The sequence below is a fragment of the Schistocerca gregaria genome, chromosome 2 (genome assembly GCF_023897955.1).
Source record: "Schistocerca gregaria isolate iqSchGreg1 chromosome 2, iqSchGreg1.2, whole genome shotgun sequence".
Taxonomy (NCBI): Eukaryota; Metazoa; Arthropoda; class Insecta; order Orthoptera; family Acrididae; genus Schistocerca; species Schistocerca gregaria.
Genome location: NC_064921.1, coordinates 758,507,313 through 758,528,455, shown reverse-complemented (window position 1 = coordinate 758,528,455; position 21,143 = coordinate 758,507,313). Strand labels below are relative to the sequence as shown.

Below are 21,143 nucleotides of genomic sequence, written 5' to 3'. Positions count from 1 at the left end.
TTGATTCAAGGAAAGGAGGAAATCGAAGGTTCACTCATGTGCTGCACCACAGAAAGAATGTATTGCATGTAAATGGAGCAAAGTTACTGAAGTACTTTATCGGAAAATGTTTTACTTGAAGCATAAAAAATAAAACACCATATTTTTTGTTTCACATGTTTTTTACTGTAAAGTTGTTCTCAAATGATTGCAGGTTGGTTAAAAATATTTTATTATTTCAAATTGTAAGTCATGCATAACGAGCTGATGATGAGGTTGTTATCTTTTCATTGTTAGTGATGTTAATGATACTTCAAAATTGAGTAACTCACTGTCTGTTGTTTGAAGAATTTGCAGTGAATTAAGAGTGTGAATTGTAATCAGGAATCTGAAGGAGGCAGAAACTGGCAGTCTGGAATTGTCATCATATTCATACCTCAACCATCTGCAGAAATATTTCAAGATCTCATATATTCATCCACAAGAAATTTCTGAATCCCTTTCAAGAACATCATGCTCATGTTTTCTGATCTTTAAAATTCCTAAATCTATTTTGCACCAGCAGAGATTCATTTACCAGTCTTCTGTACAGTTTGAAAATGCCCAAACAAATAATATCTTTCACCCCACCACACAGAGAATGATGTTCACATATACGTTTGACTCAAGGAAAAAAGAAAACTTACAGTTGAGTCATCTGCTGTGCTGCTGCAAAACTTGCTTTATATAAATGAAGTAAAGCTGCATCCTATCCTCCATTATACTGTATGTATAAAAATAAAAACAATGGGTTTTGCACTCATAAGTTTTTTTCACTATGCAGTTGTTGTGAAGCAACTGAAATCAGTTGGATGTTACTTAGATGACATGCATGACCCTAACCTGTTACAAAACCAGGAAAAGGGAAGCTGCAATTTAATGTGGAATAGAGCCACATCCACACCATTGAGAGCTGAATGGTAGGTTAAAAGGCAGGGGGTGGGGGTTGGGGGGAAGGAAGAAGAAGATTAACCTATTGGGAATTCGGTCCTAGAAATTTGCAGTGTCTAGTCAAATGCACTATCTCCTAGACCATCGCATCAGGTGTTAATTTGGCCACATTTAATGCTACTTCATGGCACTATTAGTCTCTCCAGTTATCACAGCTGTTTGGTAGCTGGTAGTGGCATTGTTTTCACTTCTTTATTTCAATTCATCATAATTGAGCAACTTGCGTGGTATATTTATCAGTTACATACAAACACCTCCCTCTGGAGTACGTGTATATATAAATGAAAGCTGAATCAAAATACCTACAGCAGTTTCTGAGATTAGCATAGAGAAATGTGTGGAAGAGTAGAGCAGTAAAAGGCAAAGCTGGTAGTTAGGAGGAATCTGTTATCAGTGGGTATTTATGCTGTATCGTGAAGTTGTAAAAATATTTTTTCTTACATTAATACTTCAGATTTCAATATTTTCAAATGTGATCTTGATAAGTATATATCCTGATAATATTCACATCCACATATACTGCATAACACTGTAAGGTGTATACTGACTATACTTTAAAAAAATGTTAATATTACTACATTAATTTCAACCAGTGCAATCACTAACTATATAAATCAGTGTAGTGATAGTTTACTGTTAATGCACATTTACTTTCTAAAAGCTGTTTCTCTCATTCTGTGGCCCTGGACATTCTTCATGTGGGATCTACAGCACACAATGAATGAATGAATGAATGGCAGAAAGTATTTTTCATCATGCATTACATTGAGGGTTCTTCTTATTCAGATCATACATGAGGAGAGACAAGAATGACTGGTTATTTCTTCACCTCTCTCTGATGTGTTAGTAATCTTTCTAATCCTTAAACAAGCAGAATGCAGCAGGATATCCTAGATTTCTCCATTGGAGTGTTCTTACTATGAAAATTTGTTAGATCATATTTCTTAGCATATCTGCATCAACATTCTTACACTGCAAACTATTGTGAAGTACGTGGCAAATGGTGCTTCACATGTAACCACGTATTAGTGTTTCTTACCATTCCATTAATTTATGTATCGTGCGAAGAATGAGTGCTTGAATGGTTTTGGATGCACTAAAATTATTTTAATGTTGTCTTGCCTTGTCTCTATTGGAGTGACATGCAGTTAACTGTAATATGTCCCAAGATTCTTTACTTAATACTGGTTCTTGGAAATTTCTTAGTAGTGTTTGTGGGATGGTTGGCATATGTCTTCAAGCATCTGCCAGTTCAAGGTTTCCTGCGTTTTGGGGCTTGTCCATTGAGTGAAGCAAACCTGTGAACATTCTTAGTACCCTTCTTTGTGTGTGTTCTGTTACCTCTTTTAGTCTTTTAGTTGCATTTGGTATTCTCCCAAACACTTGATCAGTATTTTGTGAAGAGTCACAGGAGTGTTTTTTAGAAATTTTATTTGTTGACTGACTGAATTTTCCCAGTATGCTACCAATGAGCTACTTTACGTCTGATCGAGCCTATTTGAGTGTTCCATTTTCTATCTCCACAAATTGTTACTGCCAGGTATTTGTATGTGTTAACTGATTTCAATTGTGACTCATTGATATTGTAATCATAGTAGTAGTATGACTTTATATTTTATGAAGTTCACAATATTATATTTCTGAACATTTAAAGCAAGTTGCCAATCTTTGCACTACTTTGAAATCTTATCAGAACCTTCCTAAATAATTGTGTAGCACTTTCCAGGTTGTACCTAGATAAATGTGTCATCTACAGAAAGCCTGAGTTAACTATTCATGTTGTGTATGTATGCAGATTGAAGTGACAAATGAAAATTTGTACCAAGGCTGGGATTCGAACCCAGATAGCCCAGACCTGCTCACTAGGTGGATGCACTAACCCGTTCACCAACCTGGCACAGCGGCTTTGCGCAGTCGCATGGACTACCGTAGCATGCCTCCCTCCTCCGTCCAAATTTCCACTCATGCCTCACCCCACTTGATATTCCCCCTAAACTGAAACAGCACTGCAGAGGCTCTCCAACTGTATTGCAAGTATCTGCAAGTTTAGGGGGAATACCATGTGGGCTGAGGCATGAGTGGGAATTTTGATTGAGGATGGAGTCACACTGGGGTAGTCAGTGCAGTTACACAAAGCCACTGTGCAAGCATGGTGTAGTGATTAGCACACCTGCCTAGTGAGCAGAAGACCCAGGTTCGAATCCCTCACTTGACACAAATTTTAATTTTTGCTTCACTCTGCATATATACATCATAGATGTCTTAAGACTTGAAAAGGTCTCTGGAACCAAATACTTTCATTTTATTTATGTTGTTTGTCATGTCATTAAGCCTGGTGATGACTCTTCATCCAAAATTAACAAACTGCATTGTCCTTACAATGGGACCCTCAGTATAGTCACAAATTTTGTTTGATACCCTATACAATTGAACTTTTTTAAATGAACATTGAAGTGGCATTGAGTCAGATGTTTTTATTGCCTTGATCCACTGCTTTTAAGACATAATGAGAGAAAAACCAAAAGTTGGGTTTCCTGTGGTTGTTGTTTTAGGAATCTGCACTGGTTAGTATAGAGGAAGCAATTCTGTTTGAGACACTCCATAGTATTCAAGCTCAGAATATGTTCTGAAATTCTACAACAGATGGATGTAATGATATTAGATATTGTTTTGTGGATCACTTCTACCACTGTTCTATAAAATGAATGTGATGCTCAATTTATTCCAATCAGTGGGCAAAGTGTTTTTTTGGAGTGTAGATATATTCTGGTAAAAACAGAGGTTAACATAGTCACAAATTTTGTATAGAATCTGATAAGGATGCTATCAGGCCCTGGATCTTATTTAATTTTAAGAATTTCAGCTATTTCTCAACACTGCTCCCACCAATATCTACTTACTCATCTTTTCAGCGATGTGAGAATTAAAATTAAACTGTATCACCCTTTATAAAGGAATACTAAAAACAGAGTTAAGCATTTGTGCTTTTCTGTAGGTACCCTAATTCTTTGGGTTTTGTGAGGGGTCTTTTGATAATATTTTTGTATGGTAATGATTGAAGGCTTCATGTATTGCTCCTCTGACATCCGATTGTATTTCATTTAGTATCTCCCTGTCTATACCCTTGTGCTATACTCCTTTCATGTAACCTGTGATCACTCATGCTGTCCCTCTGTGTATGTGCTAAATAGTCTCTATTAATGCAACCTCATGTTTCTCAATTGCTTCAGCAGCATCCCAGCATAGTTCATATGAATCCTTTATAAGGAATGCTTCTTGCACAAGAAGTGTATTTTCCTAGGTAGCATTTTTATGTATTGGTATCGGACTTACAGCCACGGTAGCACAACAGACTGAGAAAAAAGAATGTCTCTTGGATGGCTCTTTAGTGCATTGCAGCATTGACACTGGATATTTGCACAATAAACGATTATAAATGTGAAATCCACCAAATACAGCATGATAGCTTCGGAAACTGTGAATTGAGATTATACTGTTCAGCACAGCCTTTTGAGAGCTACAAATTTCAGGCTATGGTTCACTCTTAGGTGTTATAAACCTTCAGTACGTAGAGTGTTTTGTGATCTGAAGCAGTTGCTAATGATCATCATCCGAGGGATCTGAACAAGACTTCCTTAGCCTGAAATTCGACAAGCTAAAGGAAGCATTTTTTCAACCATCACAGAATTCCACTGAATGCACAATTTCCATGGATTTTATGGCCTCTGTTGTCTCCTTTTACCAAATTTCACCTCGTCTATTTCAGTGACAACTGCTGGTCCCTCTTAACAGTTGTGAACTGTTTATTGCCCACTTGACTCTCACTTCACAGCAAAAGGAAGCCCAGTTAGTCTTTGTACACATAAACAAAGTGAAATTTGTGACAAGTCTCCCTGTCTTCAGATAACACTTGGAGACCTGCATGGCACAGAAGTCTGAGATTTTTTTGGACCATCATTTGCAGCGTGCCTCATCGAACCAAGCACCATTCTGGGCACTGTGCTTGAATGCGCACCACACATTGACCATGTGATTGCCCTTTCACATCTTCTGTTGGTGCCAGCAACAGAATCAATCCTAATTCAGCAAAAAATTACACAGTGCATGGCATCTGGGGCATTCTAATAATCGTGGAAGGACATTATGGTGGATCAACCATGACCGTAATTTGGCTTTTGCAATTCTATGAAATGAAATGCAACCTCATCCAGAAGATAGCCATGGCTCTCCATGTTGAATACTCAACTATGACTAGACGAATGATAGTTTTCTCAAAATGGAACCAAATTTTGTAATAAGTCCCAGCACTTGAAACGATATTGACACAGTGCCACAAATCTGAACTTCATGTCTTGCCCTGAGATGAAAGTACTAAATCATATATGCTGATTGTGAAAATGAAATAGGAAATGTTCCAATACTTACCAGTTTTTCTGGAAAAGATATGCAACATATAGCACTTTTGAGAAACTTCAGAATGACTCTGTAACAATACATGAGGAATCTGTAGTTGATTAAAATACAGCTCATGTAAAAAAAGTAATTGTTTGTATTACTAAACATAAAATAAAATGAAAATAGTATTAGAAATCTGAACAAAGCACATGAAAGATTACCCAAGAGACATCCTTTTTTCTCAGTTTCCTACACTACAGTGCCTGAAAGCCCAATACAGATAAGTAAAAATTTAATCGTTTTCTAGTAGCTTGTTATTTAACTTTAAAGGCATCTGAAAACTTTTTCTAGAAATGTACCTTTATGATCATGACATTGTTACCTCATGTGTTTGTGTGACCTGAAGTTGAAGGTAACTACAATTTAATATGTTCCAAGTTTATAATTGTGATTTTTTATATGTACAACCAGTAGTTGTATTTTTTTATGAATCTGCAATATTATCCAATCACACCATGTGGTATGATCCTCTAACATGGATCCATTTTCTCCATTTAACATAGTGTTGTTTTTAACCATGTGAGATGTAGTTTTACAGCCTTTGGGTTGCAGTGTTAGATCTCTCCCCAGCTCTGCCTAGGTTTATCCTTCAACTTCTACCATTTTCTAGGCTGTCCTTGCATTGTATTGTCTATTATGTGTATCATATGCATGAAACATTATTGGTGATTTTCTGACAAATTTTATTTAGTATTAGTTTTAATATTGTGTATGTAATTCACATAAACAAACTACGTAAAGTTTTTAGACCTGCTTCTTAACAAAAATTTACATTGGAAGGTACACATAGACCACATAGGAAATAAATAAATAAATAGCTTAGCTCTGCATTTGTCAGTTATCATGAACATGATTAACACAAGAGAGAGCATATCACTGTTACATTGAGATGGTTACATATTATGCCGGGGAAATTCAACAAATATATTGAGGCAGTCAGAAAATTATCGAGAGTACGTGTATCACCAAACAAAGGGTATAATGTTTTCCATTGTTAAAAAATTTGGAAGTACTATCCATTTCCTCCCCATATATTTATGAGCTTTTGATTTTCTATAGGAAAAGTAATGTACACTCAAAACTTCCATTTTTAGCTCAATTACATTACTGATCACAGGGGGGATTTTAAACTTCCTAGACAGCATTCAGAAGTTTCTGATCAGACACCAGATTGTATGGGGGTTAAACATTTAAATAAACTAAGAGATAGAAATATACTCAACAAGGAGCTCAGTTGACTGAAATTATTCCTCTTTATTCTCCTGGTAGAAAAGTGGTACTACTTTACTGAAGAATTCACAGGTGATGACTTTGCAGTTTGAACAAGGGATTTGTATGTTTTTCTGTAGACTATGAAAACTATAGTGATTATTGTGTTCCATGTCACAGGAATGTACATAAAATAATGTAAAAATCCTGTATTATTTAATTTTTCATTCTAAATCTTGACATAAAGACTCTGTATTAAAAGTCTCCTGACATGACTGTACATCACAGCACACTCACACCATGTATGCTTAACAGTGATTTTGCGACCTTCAGTACATGTCAAGTGCCAGTCACCTGCAAGCATTTGTTCTGGCAAGATTGTGTATTTAGTCTAACCCTGAGACACTGGCTGTGATTTTCCAAGTATTCAAGGATGAAAACCTGTCATGAACTGCAGTTTGTAAGTGGCACAGGCTCGTCAAGAGTGGCCGAGAGTGTGTTGAGGAGAAATCTCACATTGGAGTGCTGTTGGCACCAAGAACCGATGACAGAAAGCAATATGTGCTGAATTCAGACTGTTAGTTAAGTGTGTGCATAGATGCAACTAGAATTGATGAGATGACAGTGCACACCATTTTCACTGAAGATTTTGTGATACGATACATCTGCACAAAACTTATCATGAAAGCCTTGACGGATGACCAAAAGCAGTGGCGATTGTCCACTGCAAAAACCTTCTGCTTTGCATTGGGAAGATATTGGCTTAGTAGAAAATTTAATTATGGGAGAAAAAACTTGGATATTTGAATATGATCTAGAAACAAAGCAGCAAAGTTCTAAATCCAAGGGGATGGTCCACTACAAATTTGTATCAGAAGGACAAGCAGGAAATGGTGTTTTTTACCAAGAAGTGCTAAGAAGACTGAAGAGAAGGGTAAACCAGGTGAGGCCAACCATCGCCGAAAACTGGAAGTTGCATCATGACAATGAACCTACCACACCAACTCCAAGGTCATCGACTACTTGATGATAAACAGCATCTTGACCATTCCCCAAACCCCTTGCAGTCCCACCTTGGGACCCACAGTGCCATCAAAGAAGCTGCACATGTACGCTTAAGGATCTTCCAGATTCCTCATATCAGGGAGGCTTCAAGTCATATGAAAGCTGCTGCAAATGTGTGTTGACACTCAGGGACTGTACATTGAATAATTTTGATGCAGTGTAACAGTATCTCAACAAATCTAATTTCCTGAAACTTTTTCCAATACTTTTTATACAAACCCTGTATATCCGTTACAAACACTGTTACACAGTGAGCTTTTGTCCAAAGCGCTCATCAGAAAAGAAAGGAAAACACACACACACACACACACACACACACACACACACACACACACACACACACACACACACACAAACAGGCATACATCATGTACCCATGACCGCTATTTCTGCTATCACTGCCCTGAGTGGCTGGAGATAGCAGCCATGTGTGCACGAGGTGTGCTACTTGAGTGAAGAAGGCTTTGGCCGTAGTTCAGTGCTATCTTTAGGGTGAGTAGCAAGCTATCTTTTGCATAAATGCTTCATAATCAATGAGAGGTCCATGATTACAAATGTGACTGGGCAAATTTCTAAGTATTCAGAGCAGCTAATTTTGTAAATGTTTGTGACTCTACATCAAGGCTAATATGCTGCATTCTGCATTTTGTAAACCCATGAATCTAGTTATACATTCAGGTTTATATCACTTATGAACTTAGTTTTCAGAGAACACTTAGGAGGTATTGCTTGCAACATTTTAAATTCCCCCTGTGAATTTTTTAGCATTTATACATCATTCTCAAAATAAGACCTGCCATAATCAGCAGTTCGCAAAATGGTTACCTGTGAACCCATAGTAGGGAGTGAAACTAAAACGTTCAGAAAACCCTCCTGTGATGTAGGATAGAACAAACTGGCTAGCACAGTAAGTGGAACATGAACAGGAGTGGTAAAGCAGAGAGTTAACACAGTCCTATATTTTTGTGCTGCGTGCTCAAAGTTCATCTGTACCTATTCATCCTGTTAGCCGTAAGTACTATGCAATCATTTGTAAGCTGTGCTCCCATTTGAATGACTTGATTAACCTCTGCAGCAACTCAACATAACTCCAGGAGAGGTTTGTACACCCTAAAATAAATAACAAGATAATCATAATACACTACTGGCCATTAAAATTGCTACACCAAGAAGAAATGCAGATGATAAACGGGTATTCATTGGACAAATATATTATACTAGAACTGACATGTGATTACATTTTCACGCAATTTGGGTTAATATATTCTGAGAAATCAGTACCCAGAACAACCACCTCTGGCACTAATAACGGCCTTGATACGCCTGGGCATTGAGTCAAACAAAGCTTGGATGGCGTGTACAGGTACAGCTGCCCATGCAGCTTCAACACAATACCACAGTTCATCACGAGTAGTGACGTGTATTGTGATGAGCCAGTTGCTTGGCTATCATTGACCAGACGTTTTCAGTTGGCGAGAGATCTGGAGAATGTGCTGGCCAGAGCAGCAGTTGAACATGTTCGGAATCCAGAAAGGCCCGTACAGGACCTGAAAAATGGGGTTGTGCATTATCCTGCTGAAATGTAGGGTTTCACAGGGATCGAATGAAGGGTAGAGCCATGGGTCGTAACACATCTGAAATGTAACGTCCACTGTTCAAAGTGCTGTCAATGCGAACAAGTGGTGACCGAGACATGTAACCAATGGCACCCCATACCATCACGCCGGGTGATACGCCAGTATGGCAATGACGAATACGTGCTTCCAGCGTGTGTTCACTGTGATGTCGCCAAACATGGATGTGACCATCATGATGCTGTAAACAGAACCTGGATTCATTCAAAAAAATGACGTTTTGCCATTTGTGCACCCAGGTTCATTGTTGAGTACAGCATCGCAGGTGCTCCTGTCCGTGATGCAGCGTCAAGGGTAACCACAGCGATTGTCTCCAAGCTGATAGTTCATGCTCCTGCAAACATTGTCGAACTGTTCATGCAGATGGTTGTTGTCTTGCAAACGTCGCCATCTGTTGACTCAGGAATCGAGACGTGGCTGCACGATCCTTTACAGCCATGGGGATAAGATGCCTGTCATCTTGACTGCTAGTGATACAAGGCTGTTGGAATCCAGCACAGCATTCCATATTACCCTCCTGAACCCTCCAATTCCATATTCTGCTAACAGTCATTGGATCTCGACCAACGTGAGCAGCAATGTTGCAATACGATAAACCACAATGAAGATAGGCTACAATCCGACCTTTATCAAAGTCGGAAACCTGATGGTACACATTTCTCCTCCTTACACAAGGCATCACAACATCATTTCACCAGGCAACACTGGTCAACTGCTGTTTGTGTATGAGAAATCGTTTGGAAACTTTCCTCATGTCAGCACGTTGTAGGTGTCACCTCCGATGCCAGCCTTGTGTGAATGCTCTGAAAAGCTAATCATTTGCATATCACAGCATCTTCTTCCTGTTGGTTAAATTTCACATGTGTAGCACATCATCTTCGTGGTGTAGCAATTTTAATGACCAGTAGTGTACATTTTAGAGGTTCTGTGTCCTCCAGTTTATTTGGTGTGCATTTATTACAACATATATGCAAATCTAAAACTGACACTAGTCAGTCCTCACAGAACCTACATAACAGAGGCAAATTCGAACTGACAATACACTTCTACCTTTAACTAAATAGCAACTCCTGTAGAAAATTACAATAATAATGCTGCTGCCACTCATGACATGAAAAGGAAATGCCTTAATATTTCTGAATCTGTTCAGCAGTAAGTTGCAGTATATTCTCTGAGGCAAAAAATATTCGCCCCCTGCAGTCACCACCAGAAGGTCTTCAGCAGTGATCTATTTACAACACTGAGAAATAGTACAACTATTTAATAAGCATCATCCACCTTACAGACAGTGACTTGCAGTGAGGCAATATATGCTTTGTTCAATTATGCTATTAACATCCAAGCTTGTTGGTATTGTCACCATAGAAATATAATTTCAAAATACCAGTTAAAAGCCTCGACTACATAACTTTACTTTTTTAAGCCTCAGACAAGGTAAAAAGAACAGTTGCAAAGTGTGTTGCACAACTGAGGTGGAACTGCCATTTGACCCAGGTCTTACCTCAGCCAACATCTGACACGTTCTCCCACGCATAATTGTCTGTCACTCCTATTTGTTTCAAGAGCTGCATCAAAATCATTTATTAATCATGACTAGTTTCATGACACTACAGTCACATCTTCAGGTAACAAACAGTCGACTTTTCAATATATAATGTCTTTAAAATCTCTGTAAGGGTAAATAAATAAGCCCTCTATCTTCCTGCACAAAATTATTCTCATAAAGTATGAAGCCATCATGAATAAAATAGGCATTGGAACTGAAGAGAGAGACATAACCCAGACATGTGTGGTGCCTCTTCTCAGGTACAGCAGCCAGCATAACTAATACATTATATTTATAACTTTATGGCCTACTGTGCTGTCAGGCAGGTAACTGTATTAATGTACATTGTTGATAATATTTTGTCCTACTCTGGTTCCTCCAGCATGGAGACACTTTTGAAACACTTCTTGAAATACTTTTATAGTCATGCTAACTTCTTAAAAGTATTTTTATGGCCTAGTTTTCTTTTCCCTGGCTTTTTCATTTATTTATTTATTGATGTAGGTTTTGTGAGTGTAATACACTGCCAATTAGTAGGCCAAAAATAACACACAACATACATAACAGGCTTTAAGAGGATAGGACAGATAGCCTATGGGATAGGCAGCCAACTTTTAGTTCTTTCTTGTTGTACCCTTGTGCCAAGGTTTCAGAAACTTACTGACACAACACTCTGTACCCCGCCATGATAACTTTCATGTTACCATGTGCTCGGCATTGTACTGAGCAACAAAGGTCACATTCAGCCAGTGTGTGCTACAGCAAATTCTAATTCCAGTACTGTATTAAAATTTTAATATCTCGTGGTCCAAAGATTGGACCAAGGAGTGGTTTATATCAACCAATTCTAAATGAAAGAAAGCGTACATACGTGTTATGATGTACCATTCTTTCTTACCTTAATTGATGATTACAAAATGATTACAAAAATTAAGAAATTGGAAAAGAGCGTGCTCAATAAACGATAGCAGAGTACTGGCACAATGTACGTCAACTACACTGGTTTTAATACCCCAAAAGTTTCGTAAATCAATACCTGGAACATTGTTTTCTGATGCAACTTCAGACTTTTATTCCCATTATCTATTCGCTTTTAACTACAAATTCTCTACATCTAATAGATTTATATTTTGATTGGATCTAGCTGGCCTTTTAATAGCAACTCTTTTTGTGAACAATTTCCATCTCACATAATTGGATTACTATACAGCTTCAGGTACATGAATATGTCACTCACTTCACCAAAAGAAATAACTTCCATAATAAAATCTTTAAAAACAAAGCATTCTAGTGGTTACAATGAACTATCAACAAAGTTAATTAAGACATGTTCTTGTGAGTTTAGTACAATTCTAAGTTACTTGTGTAATCAGTCAATTATAACTGGGACATTTCCTGACTGGCTAAAATATGTAGATGTTAAGCCTCTATTCAAGAAAGGGGATAAAGAAATACCATCAAACTACAGACCAATTTCACTTTTGCCACCATTCTCGAAAATTTTAGAAAATGTAATGTATAGGCAGCTTCTTAACCATCTGACCCACAAATAACGTATTCTCAAGAACACAGTTTGGATTTCTGAAGGGTTCTGATATCAAGAAGGCTATTTACACCTACAGTGAAAATGTACTTAATTCATTAAATAACAGATTACAAGCAGCAGGTATTTTCTGTGATTTGTCAAAGTCATTCGATTGTGTGAGCCACAACATCCTTTTAAATAAATTATATTTCTATGGTGTCACGGGCAATGCTGCAAAATGGTTCAAGTCATGCCTCGCTAACAGGAAACAAAGGGTGTCAGTGCAAGGGACTAGTGAATTAAGTCATCAGTCATCATCAGAATGGGAAGTAATTACATGTGGTGTCCCACAAGGATCCATCTTAGGGCCATTGCTCTTTGTTGTATACATTAATGATCTCTCATCAGTTACACAGCCAGAAGCAGAGTTTGTTTTGTTTGTGGATGACACAAGTATTGCAATAAATAGTGTGTCAAGTGTAGTTCTAGAAAGATCTGCTAATGATATTTTCACGGATATTAATAAATGGTTTAAAGCCAACTCGCTGACATTAAACTTTGAAAAGACTCACTATATGTAATTCAGAACCTGTAAGAAGTTTCCACCCAGCATATGCATAAAGTATGAAGAAGAGCAGATAGAAGAGGTTGACAGTATTAAATTCCTGGGATTATAACTTGATAATAAATTCAGTTTGGAGGAGCACACCATACAATTGCAGAAACGCCTTAACAAATCTGTATTTGCAATTCGAGTGTTAGCACACATAGGCGACATAAAAATGAAAAAGCTTGCATACTTTACCTACTTTCATTCCATAATGTCATATGGTATAATACTGTGGGGTAACTTTTCAAGTCAAACAAAAGTTTTCAGAGTCCAAAAGCATGTAATACGTATTATTTGTGGAGTAAATTCACGGAAGTCCTGTAGAAACCAATTCAAAGAACTGGGTATACTAACTACTGCCTCTCAGTATATTTACTCCTTAATGAAATTGATCTTAGATAATATATCTCTTTTTCCAACAAACAGCTCAGTTCACACATACAATACCAGGAACAAAAATTATCTGCACAAGGACTTAAAAGCACTTACTTTAGTTCAAAAAGGGGTCCACTACTCAGGAACACTCATCTTCAATAATTTGCCAGCACACATAAAAAAATACAAATAAAGATCAGTTTAAAAGGAGTCTGAAAGACTTACTAGTGGCCAACTCCTTCTACTCCATTGACGAATTTTTTAATAGAAACAAATGATGTATTGTATATACTCATACATAAAAAAAATTAACATGTTCCACATCCACGAGGATCTCCTCAGCATGGATCTATGGAACTAAAAAGTAATCTAATCTAATCTAATCTACTCACTATTTTCATAGTATCTAAAACACATGACACAACACTTCTTAACAACACAGCTTTTCACACTTGTAGCTGTGGTTACAGTGTTTAGAGGCAGTTGGGGAGGGTCTTTTGGGTCTCCATCTGGACTACTTCCTCCTGTAGTCAGGTGTGCTGAAAGATATGGGACACTGGAGGGTTATACTGCTTGAAGAATAGGTGCAATGACAATGTCTCCTGCCTCATTACTGACAAAGTCTGCTGCTACCCATAAGCCTCAGAATTTGGCCTTTCTGCAGTGCCTTAATGCCACCAATTGTCTATCTGCATGGCATGTGGGTTGTTGTATTTGCTGTGACTGCTTTGCCTGGATGTTGCAATCCTACTTGTTGACATCATGAAAACTTTGGAATCTTTTAACCACCACTTACCAAGTTTTCTCCTAAAATGAACGTAAATATAAATATAAATTCTATAAACTTTATTCATTCATATCTTTGTAATAAAAAATTTTAGCCTTTGTTTTGCTTATTCATTCTCTTCATCTCTACGTATATGTATGTAGATCCATTTACTATTTTTTTTTTGTTATTTTTTTTATCCTTAAAATTCACCCTGCATATCTAAGATTATATCTCTATTTGTAATGCTAGTGGCTGCATAGTCTCTTCTGGTTATATCTTTAAGTTTAGTTCTTCCTAGCACTCCAGGATGCATACTGTCTTTGCTTTCCAAGCTTATTTAGTACTATTTAATACTTGTTCAGTTGTCTGTTAGTGATGTTTTCTTACTTGAGAATATTATAACCCAACTTTCTAACTTAAACTTTTCCAAAACTACTCGTATCAAAAAGTGCTTTGTTGTTGCTATTGTCATTTTAAATCACCCATTCACCTTTAGTTTGTGGTATCCCCTTACTTGTTACAAACCCTTACAGTTGCTTAGGCCATTTTATTTTCTACCTCTTATAGGCAAAGCACTTGATACCACAATTCTGTTTAAATAGCACATTCTCTTGCCATCTATGTGTCCACACTTAAAAAAATACTTCAAGTAACACTCCACATTAACCAAACACTAATACACAATAGAAATAGAAGAAGAAAAAGAATTCAATTAGGACCAGAAGAATTGTTGTAAACTGTGTGAGAGCACACAACTGCTCAACTGTGAAGTTTCGTAAAGACAAGGAAACCCCCACACTTAATCTTTTACTAAAATCCATCTTTCTGAACTGAAATCCATTCTGCTAGCTTGAACCTGTGTTTTCATAGTTCCTTCTCCAGAGGACGGCTTATCACTATTCTGCGTGGTTCTCTCTTACTTTTCGGTCAATACAGTTTAATCTTCTGTACGCTATACTCACCAGGCAGTTCTCCTGCAAACTGAAGTTGGGAGGTTGCCATACCTTCATCACTTTGTTTTATAAAGGAACCAGAGGCTTTTACTTCCATGCAGTTGCAAATGAAACATCTCAGAATTCATGTTGCAGCAACAAAATATTCAAAAAATCAACACCTATAACCATACTGACACTCAGCTGCATTCTAGTATGACATCCTTAAATTATACAGACAACATAACTTCTTGGCTGGTGGCTTCAACCACTTCCCTGTTGTTTCGAAGATCTTAACATTCAATTCTGGCATATCTATCATGCGTGTTTAGCTTGGCAAGGCTTAAAAATACTCTTGAGAAATTGCCAGAATCTCAGCTGCTGTCTATGAGTACCTCATACTCTATTGCCCCTACTACCACCATTACAATATAGTTAATACCATTGATACTTGGTACTGGCGCTCTTCACATAAGTTCTTTAATGACCGCTTTTGTGAAAATCTGGTTTAACCAGGGAATTTTCATATGTTATTCTTCCTAAAAGCGGATACTGAAACTTATGAAGTTATAGTTCACACAAGTGCTGTGCTTTGGACCACTTGGGCTGTGAGTTGAAAAGCAATCATTCTTATTTCCAGCCTGAAGGGTAGTACATGTTCATAATTACTATTGAATATAAATTTGAAGATAATGTTGCTTTCCCCTACAGGCACTTCTGTGCTTTCTAATTGTTTTGCTTATTTCTGTTTCCAAGCTTGCACTTCAGAAGCATTTCCAACCTTGCTCACTTCCTAGTTCTGTTTTAGAATCCATAATTCCCATGCTATCTGTTAAATGATTCATTATTACCCACTGTTCATTAAATCGCCTTCCAATGCTGAACATATCATCCTATCCAAGCTTATCAAAAATGTTAGGGTGTAGTGAACTGCAACACTTGAGGTCATGTCGCAAGACTCTCAAGTTCTATGCCACTTGCATGACCCAATTCCTCTCCTCCCTGACCAGGTCACTAGAACTTCATATTAGTTGGATTACCTGGCCAGCCAGCAGACAAGCTATTCTCAGGTGCACCTGTCTCACGCACTCAAGGTCGGCTGTGGTGATCCCATTCTGCACTTCATTTTCTCAAAATCAGTGATATTCACTGCCAAATTTTCTCTAAATGTTGGAGCCTCAGACCTCATTGTCTCTGACCAATGCTATGCCAAGACACTGTTTTGTTTCATGGGTCATGTGGAATATACTGATTGCCATATTCTGCCCTCTCACAGTGGCTTCCATTCAGTTGAACACTGCATGATTTTTGCCTTCTGTTGCCACTATGCAGAAGATGCACCTGCCTTCTGCCATCTTGTCATGGCTGCATTTTCTTGTTACCAACCCCCTGCTCTTGTAACATTTCTGTCCTTGACAAGAATCTAATGTAATTCTTGTAATTGCCACATGGCATTGCAATCAACTCCCTTTGTATATAGAACAGTAACATATGCTCTATGCAAACTCCAGCCATCCCTGCATCAATATACATCATCTTCTTCCACCAGTATTCGCAGTGTAGTGTTTCCTTTCCTCAGGGTTCTGCCGTGAAAATACAAAAAAGAGAAAATCTGAGTGGGTTTGGAATTTTGATGGAATAAGTTACGGATAAGGTGGACTTCATATTACTGATTGAGATAGTGCTGTAATTTGACCGTGAATGGCAGACCGGGTCGGCAACACTACAAAAAGTGACTGTATGGAAATAGCATCAGAAATAAGTTGAAATTTACCTTATAATTCTGTCAGAAACGTAGTATTTATTATAATATAGTCTTCGTGGCTGCGTCTGGAATACTTCCTAATTTTCTTGTAGGATGAGGTGTTTTCATTGTTTGCTGGTCCTCTTGTTCTTCGTCTGATGAAAATTTCTTGAAGTTGTCACTTTCACTGTCAGGATTAATTTATAAATTTGGCGATAACCATTGCAAATTACTACTGAAATAACTTCGTTTTGTATATAGTTTTAATTTCCTCATTGTTTAACACAGCGCCAAAAAATATATGTCTTAAACGTATGAAGACAAGAGAGTCATGAATCAGTTGTTAAAAACAAGCACCTATGCAAAAGTAAAAAAAAAAAATCTAAATTACTTATAAAAATCTGTCGCTGGCACAGCTCTCTTCTGCATGCACGATCGTAAATCATATCTTTGCACTGGCAGAGGTGCGGTAGTCAAAGTACTGTTACGGCAGAAATCTTTCATAGTTCAGAAATCTACCAACAGGTTCCATTGAATTTCTGAAGAGCATTATTCCTTAAAAAAATTTGTCATGAAACCCTTTCAAAGTTTTCACATGTATTTGTGGTATCTTTTGTCCAGTGAACTGTGTATTGTTGCAAGTGGCCTACTGTGAAAGAGAGGTGTTTCTTTGCCAACCAAGATATGGACAGCATGTCTGTAAATTCCTATATGAAAAATTGTCACTGCACATTACATTCAGGACCAAATAATTAAATTTAAAACACAAAATAAAGGTTGCTTCTGCTGTACAACATTTCTACACAACTTCAAAATTTCTTGGTCAGTCATGAGAAATTATTGTCAACATCTTGATCAAGTTCAAGCACCTCCTTCTGAAATGGCTAATGCACTTTTCGCTCAGCATCCAGAGTACAGTTCATCTTTGTTCCACGTTTGCTAAAATTATGTGCTAATTTTGCATGATAGTGTGAACTACATTACTCAGTCCTTTACCCACAGCACCTCATGTGCAACTTGTACCAGCTCTACTTGCTCCCTGAAAGTGCAATAGACGACTTTGATGACCTCCAACTGTTTATGATCCATAGCTCAATGTCTTTTGCAGGTGTTTCACAGATTTTGCATACAGTAATGTGTTCTGAGTCTACCTTTCAAACATTTTTCAACTATACATTAACAAGTTTGTCCAATTGTACTTAACACTGAACAAACTGCGTTTCAGTGTATTGCAGTACTTCTAATTTCAACTTTGTAATTTCGTTCAACACATGAGTTAAGACATTCTCTAGTTTGCAATTTACTTTAGCAATTACAGTCTTTACACTATAATTTTGATTTTGATTTTATTTTGTGTTTCAAATTTAATTATTTGGTCCTGAACGTAATGTGCAGTCACAATTATTCATACAGGAATTTACAGACATGCTGTCCATATCTTCGTTTGGACTTTATGTTAATCAGTGTCTCTATCAGTGACAATTAGAAAACGTTTTACTCTTCAGGCTTAATATCTGGATACAGTTGTGAGAACCACAGGACCAGTAGGAACTGAATCGCTCAGCTCAAGTAAAACTGATTTAATTTTCACATGTTCTACTGAAACAAGACTAGGAGATACTACCACCGATTCATCTCCATACTGTATTCGTGCCAAGCACATATCCGGATAAAAACTTTCATACTACTCGGTTCTTGCTTAATTCTGTCCATGTCAATAATACCCCTTACTTCACTCTGTGAAGTGGAATCTGTTTGGGTCGTTAAGCCTAGCAGCCATTCTGTTCTGAAGTGTAACAAGAATGCCCAGCAGTTGGAAAATAACTTGAGAGCACAGATTATAACACGGTTCAATGTTGTACAGACCTTGCTTTGTTAACAGGTGTATTCTTGAATGAGATTTTCACTCTACAGCGGAGTGCGCGCTGATATGAAATTTCCTGGCAGACCGAGACTCAAACTCGGGATCTGTACAACATTGAACAGTGTTATAATCTGTGCTCTGCCTCCATCAGTCACCAGACTAATGGAACCAGTGTCGAGGCATGAGTCCAAGAAGTAAACTCAAGTGATAGTCCTTGTTCCTGTTTTACCAACCACAATACACCGTAAGACAACTGAGCCAACAGTTACAAAGTTGAGATCTTGCGTAATGAACACTGCTCAAAGTGAAATATTGAAGAAGTATAGATATGAATGTGTATGTATTGAAGGAATGCATATGCTTTGTATCGAAGGAATGCAGAGGCTTAACAACTAGGGTTTTGAGCTCATACATTACTAGTATTAGACGACTTGAGACAAGAATTCCCATGTGTCTTTCTCATTTCTAACAGGAGTGACGCTCAAGTGTTGTCCATATTTTTTCACTATATAAAATTGGAGACTGGGAAGATTTCCCATAAAGTCTTTATGGCAGACATAGCAGAGTCCTTCTATAATGCCTGTAAATCTACAATGGACATTCCAAAAATGAGGCTGTATTGCACATGGTACATGAACAGAGCATGGAGGAAGAACATGAACAGTAGTGTCACAGGCCAAGGAAAAGCAGATGTTTACAAGATTATCAGAACTTTGTTGGAAGGGAGAAATACTGCTGCATTTAATAAGATGCTTTCTGCTGCTCTCAACAGGATAAAGAGTGACAAAGAGATGTCAGAGTTCGCAATTTACTTCCAGGAGAACTATGCTAATAATGTTGAATGTTGGGCTTGCTGCCATGAACTGCATGCAGGAATAAATACAAACATGCATATAGAGAGGATGCACCACACTGTTGAATACATATATCTCCATGGAAAGAATGTGAAACATCTGGATAAAGCAATAATCACTCTGTCATTCATTAAGGAAAAACTTTATGACAGGTTCATTGCACTTACAAAATGACAACTGACAAGCAAGATAAATGAAATTCATTGTTCAGCTGCGAAGGAGGAGATGATGATTTTAAAAGGAAGAATATGGATGGAAGGTTGCATTTACATCAAATAAGAGTAGAGTATATTTTGTACAAGAAAGTGATGCTCAGTGTCAATATAAACTGATATGTAATAAATGCAATACATGCATACACAGGTATTCCCGCCCATGTTTCTACTCCAACATCAAACGGAACCTGTGCAAACATATTCACTGTGTATGTAAACTTCAACTACATGAGCAACCTGTTGCAGACTCCCCTTACAAAGATGATCTGATTGTACACAGTGTGGACACCTGCACTGCAAATGAGCATCATGCAATATTAGCCCAAGTAAGTACATCAGGAACATCCAACAGCTCCTTATCGTTGTCACATAATTGCTGCTCAGTTACTTCAGTTTATTAATGGCATAACTACAACAGAGGAGCTTAATATCATCAAGAAGCACACAGCGTTTTAATGGCAACAATGGCTGCAGTGCACAATGAAAGCAAGCGAGCACACGCCAACCTCCCAAGTAAAAAATTTCTCCCCGAAGAAAAACATTATTCCACAAAGAAGAATGTTTTCCACCAAGAAGAAGAAAGTGTCACATTGGATTCCTCTTGAAAAACCAGAAGCAAGTGAAGCACAGTTAGTCACTCTTTCTCTACTCAAAGAAAGACTGATAGTGAGTGATGCCACAAAGGTGAACAAGTACAAGGGATTTTTTTTGTAATTGCAAAAATAATGAAAAGTGCATTTGTAAGTAAAATATGATTTTCAACTTCTCAGTTGTGTGTTGTTTCTCTCATTACCAGCATATTTATTTACAGTTTTCTTTATTTATGTGCCACAATTACGTAAATAGTTATTGTGTCAATAGACAAATATTAAGGTTACCATTACAATGTGCTAACATAAGTCATAAAATAACTAGTTACCACTGATTTAATTGAATATTCAGTGACTTAATTATTCCTTGCCATTTCATAAGATAATGCAGTGGGATGAATTGAAGGGGTATTCAGAAGAAAGTGATAACCTAAAAGAGCACATTTTGAGCTGCTGTGTATTATATGTTTAATTAAATTCCAAGTCAGGAACTGAATTACAATAAAGCAAAACAAATTGTGAGCTCTGCTTGTACATGGGAAAAAGCGTTACGACGTTTTGCGCTTAAGTGAAACACATGTTCTGGTGACACCTCGGCCAATGCTTGCTTCCTGATATTTTGGCACCCATCATTAGCATTCGGAGTGATGCCGCCAATTACCTTCCTGTCACTAAGGTCAAGTTGAACCATTTGTGTTCTTGGTTAGTGATCATGAGGGCTATATTTTGCATTGTGGAGTTGGGACCTTTTGGATACTTGTATCATCAGTAAACATGACTTTTTTGA

At 37.5% G+C, this 21,143-nt stretch overlaps 1 protein-coding gene across 1 annotated transcript in view; it reads left to right on the top strand.

The window, feature by feature from the left end:
- Positions 1–21,143, top strand: part of LOC126334962 (uncharacterized) — a 65,192-nt gene that overhangs the window by 28,879 nt on the left and 15,170 nt on the right. The window lies entirely within an intron of this gene.